Consider the following 7,079-nt stretch of genomic DNA (forward strand, 5'->3'; position numbering starts at 1 on the left):
TAGGGTAAGGGAAGTAATACCAGCCATCCAAAAGGATCTCCAGGAACTCAGAGGGTTACCGGACTATGAAAAGTGGAAACAGAAAACAACAAATGCTGTGAATGCTTTTGAAAAAGATCAACTAACTAGGAAAATAAAAACATTTAAAAGGGACAGAAGAGATTATGCTCTGGGGCAAATTTTTAATTGGATACAAGAAAAAGGGTCAAACAACAACCACAATAAAAATAACCCTAAAAATACAACAACTTTACCACCAAAGGAAGAACACACCTTAACAGGGACTAGTATACATAAAATCATGGGTAATAATCTGAGAGAAGTCCCAAAAACAAAAGTTTTTGACCAAGAAAAATCGGGAACCCCACAAAGGTGGCAAAAAGTAATATGAAACAATAGAAAGAGGGAATACAAGATACCAAATAGGACACACAATTACAAAAATAAAAAAACCCAGAGAGGAAACCAGAAATAAATAATAATAATAATAATAAAAAATCCCCAGAGAGAAGACCGGAAAGAAATCCTAATGATCCACCAAGAATACCACATCCAGAGTGTGTTAATTTTCCCATTAGTGTCCTCAAGAATAAACCAAATACAGATGAAAGTGACATTTACAAAGATAAAGAACACAGAGGTCATAGGGAATCAGACTATGAAATCAAAGAAGCTAGACCGAAGTATCCAAACAAGGCTTAATATGGACATATGACATACCAAAATGAACATGCTAATGCAAGAAAATCCCTTTATGGGAAATTTTATCAAAACACTATAACACGCCAAAGCAATTATAAAATACAAATGGATAAGGACTATACCACCAGGCAAAATCCCAAAAATCTCTCCAATAAGGTTTCAGAAGAGCTAGGTCCGAACTCTCAAAGTTTAATCACAGCTTTTATGATAAATAAAGAGAGAAAACCAAAAGAAACAGATGTAGAAACAGAAGACAGTAACGAGAAAAACATACAGCAAATACAGGAGGAAGAACCCATCAGGGATCCAAAATTGGATCATTTTTTAGGGCTTCCCTCCACACCCATAGCCCTGAAAGGAAGATTAGAACGAGAAAAAGACGAGGAACCAGGGGGGGGGGGGGATAGAATTAGAAAACAAAAACTAAAAAGGAAGGAGACAGGAAAACCAGGACACAGAGGGGAGTCCACAGTACAGATTTTTAATCTCTCCTCGCATACATTGACAGATGGAGACCTATCACTTCTCCAGAAGGGTTTGAGCTTTGTGTCCATGGCAAATCCCAATTCTTTTCAGCTATTTAAATATCTAGGTTTATACGAACACTAACATGAAAACATTTTTTTGCGCTGAAAAACAGTAAAGAAACCAGAAGAATTCAAAATCAAAACCAAAAGAATGATACCATGGAGACTCTAACTTTGAATGAAGATTGGCTTGATATAGATCTTGATGCACTAATAGGCGTGATTGATAACGAAAAGGATGTGGAAGCACTAATAGATCTGACTGACCTGGAGGGAGAACAAAATCATACTATGGCTAGTGATTTATATATGGACATGGAAATAAAAAGTACTGCATTTAAACCCAGGTCCATCTTTTACCCAACACACAGCAAAGGGCAATACATTAATTATTTTTATCAGGCAGTCATGAATCAATTTAAAGCCATATGCAAAAATAACAAAAAACTGCAAAATACCCCAGCTAATTTATCTAAAGCAGAGATACAAGCTGTAATGGTTGGGTGTTATAACTCAGACGTCTGATTATATAGTGATCTGCAGAATCACCAATAATACAGACACTATACCAGATTATTAGGTGATCTGCAGAATCACCAATAATGGCAGTATAGCTAACACAGACTGTGTGAGAAGTGTTTGGTGCAACCGTAACTTTAATAGTTTTGCGAGACCTTACCAGGGGAGCTGGTAAGGTACTATCAGTACGCTGACTGTAAGATTTGATCAAACCTTCCCAGAGGAGCTGGAGAAGGTCCTAACAGAGAGAGTACAGAAAATCGTAATGCTGAACTAATAGGTGACTTAATAGATTTGGCTGAACCTTCCCAGAGGAGCTGGGAAGGTAATATCGGTCACTAGGCAACACCCGACCAGTGGAGCTGGTGGGTATAGAGCACCTCACCAGTGGCTAGGGCCCACTGGTGAGTAGAGTGGTCAGACAGGCAAGGTCCGGCAACAGAGAGGTAAGTATCAGAACAGAAAATCGTGAGGCAAAAGAGTAATCAGTGATCAGGCAGAGTTCAGCAACTAGTCAGATAGGCAGAAGTACAGTAACGTTAAGCAGAAACAAGGTCAGAGGTCTAGCCAGAATCATACACAGGTAATCAATACAGTAACAATCTCCTAGTCTAGGTGTGAAGTCCTTGGTTTCAACACCGGGCACTAGTCTAAGGTCTGAGCGCTAACACAAATGCATTCACGACAGCAGACAGGGAACAAATGACTCCTCCGGGCTTAAGAGCCCGAGGAGATCCTGAGGCACGCCCCCTGCCGCCAGCCAATCAGCAGCAGTGGGCACACAGCGAGACGTCAGCCGACCTGCAGGCCTTATGCGGCCTTATGTGCGACTGAAAGCTCCGTCCTCTGCGTGCTAGACGCCCGAGGCACGGGATCACTGCAGGGTAGGGAGATGGAGGCAGCTGCGGCGGCGGTGCTGTTCGCCGCAGCTGCCACAAACGTTACACAAGCATTGGAAAGTATGAAGAAGAATAAGAATATAGTAATAAGACAAGCAGATAAAGGGGGGGGGGCATAGTCATCCAGGATTTTTCAAACTACAAAAAAGAGGGGTATAGATTACTGGAGGATCGAAAGCTACCAGGTGACCCGACAAACAAATACACAGCAGAGCCAAACAACATATTACAAATGGGAATAGAAAAACTGATCATAAGCAAGGATGAATATAAGTTCCTCACCTCGAAATTTCCAGTTATCCCTTACTTTTGTCACATCCCAAAAGTACATAAGAGTATTGCAAATCCTGCGGGGCACTCCATAGTGGTGGGTATGGAGGGATTAATAGCTCCCATATCCGATTACATCAACTATTTTTTTTACAGCCAATAGTTTAAGCAACTCAAGCATATACAAGAGATTCACTGCATGTCCTGGAAATACTGGAGAACTATAACTGGAATGGAAATTATATGTGGGCATCACTTGACGTGTGCTCCCTGTATACCAGCATTCCCCATGATAGAGGAATCAAAGCGGTGTCTTATTTCCTAATGGAAGAAGGGTCATTTAACCCAGATCAGGCAAAATTTATCCTATCACTCCTTGAATATTCCTTAACCCACAATTACTTTACGTTTATGGATGATTATGTTCTACAGACGTGTGGAACATCTATGGGGGCGGGGTTTGCTCGAAGCTTTGCAAATCTATACATAGCCTATTGGGAGAAGAAGCACATCTGGAGGAATAATCCCTTTGGAGCAAACCTCAACCTGTATACAAGATTTATAGATGACTTGCTTATTATTTGGGAAGGGTCGAGAGAGGAATTTGACAATTTTGTCAAATATTGTAACACTAACTTCGGACTTGCGTTTACACATGAAGTGAACAAAAAGGAAATAGTGTTCTTGGACTTAAAATTATATGTAGATAATGATATGAAGATAAAGTCTAGAACACACTCCTGATGAAGGCACAGGAAGCGCTGAAACCGGTAGTAACGTAGAGGCATTTACGTGAGCGGTCACGCCCCCTCCTTCCCCTCCTGGCGACACCGCAGCCAGTGGAACGTGGAACAACAACGTCGCATCTCCTGGTCCTGGCCAGACCGCGGCAGAGGGTTACGATCGTGGGCAGGCCACTACACGCTGATTTTAAAGAAACCTAAATGTAAATGCAATTTTATATTGCGTATCCTCATTAAAAATTATAATGCACTATTGGAGCAATTCTTTTTTGTTTTCTCCATACACTTGAGTACCTGGAATCCACCCAGTGAGAAGCAGCTCCAAAAGGCACCAACAAAAAGGATAACACCTGTCATTTTTTGCATAAGTGACTTTAACCTAGCTAGTTAGCGCAGGGCATTTTTTCTTTGACTGTTTGTTTGCCAACCGTACCTATGGTCGGCATTATTCCATAAACTCCATTCTCAACTGTCTAAGCATCAGAACAAACTTTTGGGCCAGATATATTATGCTTCTAAAGCACTGTTGGCTAGGACTTGGAGATCCCTCCCCCATCCAGGTTAGAGCTGATCAATAAGGTTCACTCTATCTATATTTTTGAAAAGATTACTTAAACTATCAGGGAAACTACCCCTTGTTTTGATAAAATGTGGGACCCCTGGTTCAATTGGGCTGCACTCCATATCTAATTTTAATTTCACCTACTTTATGGCGCGAATCAGTCTGGCACTGTTCTGTTTGTTGTTCCATTTGGTGCCTGACTTTCTCAGTAATTTTACCCATGCTGCATTATTATTTTGTTAACTTACTCTTCATATGCTTATTATTGTTAGTTAACATACAGTATCATGCTGGTTTTATGTATATCTGGCTATTTAATTTGTATATGTTACTTTTTGAAATGTATAATAAAAAGAAAGTAAAAAAAATATAGAAAAGGTTGCTTTTTTGGGGGGTGGGGGGGAGGAAGGTAGTTTAGAACACACACCCTAGAATGTGTTGTTGGTGCTACTGCTATGCTATTGCTGTAAAAATACCTATCAGTACAACCTGTATGTACTGTAATAATTATGATTACTTAAAGGGATACTTAAGTCTAAAAAGAAAAAGATTTTTACTCACCTGGGGCATCCCTCAGCCCCCTGAAGCTGTATGGTGCCCTCGCAGCCTCGCTCCGATCCTCCAGTCCCCGCCGGTGGCTACTTCCGGGTTCGGCGACAGCCGCTGACAGGCTGGGAATGCGAGCGATTCTCCGCGTTCCCAGACGCTATATCACCCTCTATGCTGCTATAGCGTATAACATATACGCTATAGCAGTATAGAGGGTGATATAGCGGCTGGGAACACGGAGAATCACTCGCGTTCCCAGCCTGTCGGCGGCTGTCACCGCACCCGGAAGTAGCCGCCGGTGGGGACAGGAGGATCGGAGCGAGGCTGTGAGGGCACCATACAGCTTCAGGGGGCTGAGGGATGCCCCAGGTGATTACATTTTTTTTTTTTTTTTTTTTTTTTAGACTTAAGTATCCCTTTAACCAGTTCAGCCTTCAGTCGTTTTCACTTTATGCATCCGAGCAATGTTCACCTCCCATTCATTAGCCTATAACTTTATCACTACTTATCACAATGAGCTGATCTATATCTTGTTTTTTCCGCCACCAATTAGGCTTTCTTTGGGGGGTACATTTTGCTAAGAGCTACCTTACTGTAAATGCATTTTAACAGTAAGAATAAGAAAAAAAATGAAAAAATTCATTATTTGTCAGTTTTCGGCCATTATAGTTTTAAAATAAAACATGCCTCCATAATTAAAACCCACGTATTGTATTTGCCCATTTGTCCCGGTTATTTCACCATTTAAATTATGTCCCTATCACAATGTATGGTGACAATATTTTATTTGGAAATAAAAGAGCATTTTTTCCGTTTTGCATCCATCACTATTTACAAGCTCATAAAAAAAAATAGACAGAAATATTTCATCTTTACATAGATATTTAAAAAGTTTAGACCCTTAGGTAAATATTTATGTTTTTTTTTTATAATAATGTTTTTGGTTTTTTTTATTAAACATTTTATGTGGGCATTTTTGGGAGGGTGGGATATAAATAGTGTTTTATTTGGGGAAATATTTGTGTATTGTAATGTTTTTTTACTTTTACTTGTAGTTTTACTTTTTGGCCACAAGATGGCAATATTGAGTTTGTTTACATGACGTCACTCTAAGCGTACAATGTACGCTTAGAGGGACGTAGCTTCAGAAAAAGCGTAGCTTCCGAGAGAAGCTGTCGCTTTTTCAGCGGGGGAGAGGAATCAGTGATCGGGCACCATAGCCTGATACATTGATTCCTGGGCTACCGAATCCGCGGCCGGGAGTGCACGTGCACGCGCGCGATCGGCTGCGGGAGCGCGCGGACGCGCACGTGGCCTCCTGGACGTAGGTACTACGTCCTGGAGGCATAAATGGTTAAGTAACAGCACAAGGCTGGGTATTGACCTTGGTGCAAACCTAAGCTAATCCAGGCATACCCAAATTTTCTTCCCTCTAACATGACATCTTCTCCCATAATGTTTCTGGAAAGCATATTCAAAGGTCTTTTGTCTCTCCTCTGATACTGAGCTGCATTTTTAGGCAGACACCTTTAATTTTTCTACTTCCAGTGGTCTGAAGTTTAAATAATTCTTTCTTAGGAAGATGCCTCAGAAGGCATCATGTTTTTGATATGAAGCTTCATAAAGTGTAGAATGGTATGCACATCTGCAAACTTCAATGCTGCTGTGCCAGGACTGTCGGCTCAACAGCACTAGGAGCCATTAGACTTGGATAATGGAATGCTTTCACAGTGTTTGAGGAAGGAGGTATACCTTTCAAAATGTCACATTTTCTATGTCAAAATAAAATAAATAAATAATAGATGGTGCCGGATTTACTTCCTTTATCTGCTGTGAAGCTTGACATTTTTTTTATTTTTTTAGAAAAACAAGGATTCATGTTTGGGCCTTGAAAAATGGGCAATAACACAGAGTCTCAGGCTTTTTCTCCCTCAATGAGTGGTCCTCAATTCACTGTATGTTGGTGCTCTGATTTCCGGACTACCTGCTTGACTACCATTGAGGAGGGGGGGGGGGGGAAGAGACTCTATCATGCCCAGACACTATTCAAGGCCCACAGCTCCAGCACATTTCCACCCAGTTTGGGTCTTTGTGCCCTGAATGCTTCTCCCCAACTTGCTGTTTTCCTGACAATGCTGCATCCTCAGCTCCACTTACTCAGCCAACAGCTATTATCTTATGTAGCACACATGATCTACTGGTCACTCTGCTTCTCTATTATCAGTGACTGGACAATGAGGGACATGGAGACCAGAAGATGCTATGAGATACACAACATCGACTCTGCTGGGCAAGCATGAAGCTCTGA

Source organism: Hyperolius riggenbachi, chromosome 3 (assembly GCF_040937935.1).
Source record: "Hyperolius riggenbachi isolate aHypRig1 chromosome 3, aHypRig1.pri, whole genome shotgun sequence".
Lineage (NCBI taxonomy): Eukaryota > Metazoa > Chordata > Amphibia > Anura > Hyperoliidae > Hyperolius > Hyperolius riggenbachi.